General features: G+C 39.3%; 1 non-coding gene across 1 annotated transcript; it reads left to right on the plus strand.

Moving 5' to 3' along the window:
- The first annotated feature begins 886 nt into the window (after positions 1-886).
- LOC128281174 (small nucleolar RNA R71) lies at positions 887-992 on the plus strand. Its single transcript, XR_008271386.1, has one exon. It is a non-coding gene; the product is annotated as a small nucleolar RNA R71 (small nucleolar RNA).
- The last annotated feature ends 748 nt before the right edge of the window (positions 993-1,740 follow it).

Below are 1,740 nucleotides of genomic sequence, written 5' to 3' on the forward strand. Positions count from 1 at the left end.
TTTCTTCAACTTTGCTGGGTATGAGATTGGTGGTCTATATTCTTTTGGCCTTCGATTGTCATTGTTTTCGGGTTCGACCTCCTTTCTGTCAGCTTCTTGTGGTGGATTCGTTTCAGATTTAGCTAACACTTTCCCACTCCTTAGTGTAACTACTTTCACATGCTCTTTTTGGTTGTGTTCAGTGTTACTCAGCAGGCTACCTTGTGGTCGTTCAGATATCAATTTAGCGAGTTGACCTATTTGAGTTTCAAGCCCTTGGATTGACGCTTGTTGATTCTTAAGGGTTGTCTCGGTATTTTGGAAACGAGTTTCTGAAACAGAGATGAATTTTGTTAACATCTCCTCAAGGTTCGGCTTCTTTTCCTTCTGGTAAGGTTGTTGTTGAAAATCTGGAAGATGTTGTGGCCTTTGATTTCCTTGACCGCCCCACGAGAAATTGAGATGATTCCTCCAACCTACATTACAAGTGTTACTATATGGGTTATTTTAGGGTCTAGAGTTATTGTTACCCATATATTGGACTTGTTCCTTCTCGATGCTAGGGTTGAAGGGTTGATATTTTGTGCATGCTCCTCCTCCATTCGAATCGCACCTCATCACTGGATGTACCTGAGTAGAACCACACAAACTGTCAATTTTTTTATTTAAGAGTTCTACTTGGTTAGATAGAATAGTAACCGCGTTGAGGTTGAAAACACCGGCTGCTTTCGTCGACTTTGTTCTCATAACTTTCCACTGATAGTTATTCAGTGACATCTCCTCAATAAATTCATAAGCCGCCTCAGGTGTCTTATTATTGATAGTTCCTCCAGCGGCTGCATCAATCATCTATCGAGTCGAAGGATTTAGGCCATTATGAAATGTTTGAACCTGTAGCCAAAGCGGTAACTCATGGTGAGGGCACCTTCTCAAAAGGTCCTTGTATCTCTCTCATGCATCGTAGAGTGTTTCTAAATCCATTTGCACAAAAGAAGAGATATCGTTACGTAATTCGGCTGTTTTAGCCGGCGAAAAATATTTTAATAAAACCTTTTCGGTCATTTGTTCCAAAGTACTGATTGACTCTCGTGGTAATGAGTTCAACCATTTTTTAGCCTTATTCCTTAACGAAAAGGGAAACAACTGAAGGCAAATGGCGTCCCCAGAAATGCTATTAAATTTAGAGGTATCACAAAATTCTAGGAAATTTCCCAAGTGAGCGTTGGGATCCTCGTCCTACAAACCATCAAACTGAACAAACTATTGTATCATTTGAATTGTGTTAGGTTTCAGTTCAAAATTATTTGCAGCAATAGCAGGTCTAACTATACTTGACTCAATTCCTATTAAATTAGGTTTAGCATAATCATACATAGTGCGTGGAGCAGGATTCTGATTTACTGGATCAGCAGCAATCGCAGGAGGTAGTGGATTTTCTTGGTTTTCAGCCATATCCTTGGTTGTGGCTGAAGTATTGTCCTCTTGCTCATCCTCTGTGTATCTTAAGCTTCGCCTTATTTCTCTCCGATTTCTGTGAACTGTGCGGTCGATCTCACCGTCAAAAAGTAGTGGTCCTGACTGGTTTCTTCTGGTCATAAACTAGAAAAACCTGCCAGAAGAAAATAAATGAAGAATTAGAAAAGAAAATAAAAATTTAAATTGCAATAAAAGTAAAATGGCTAAAGTAATAAAAATCAAGTGTTTCTAATATTCTAGTTCCCCGGTAACGGCACTAAAAACTTGGTTGCGTGATATTCGTAA

The sequence above is a fragment of the Gossypium arboreum genome, chromosome 9 (genome assembly GCF_025698485.1).
Source record: "Gossypium arboreum isolate Shixiya-1 chromosome 9, ASM2569848v2, whole genome shotgun sequence".
Classification (NCBI taxonomy): Eukaryota; Viridiplantae; Streptophyta; class Magnoliopsida; order Malvales; family Malvaceae; genus Gossypium; species Gossypium arboreum.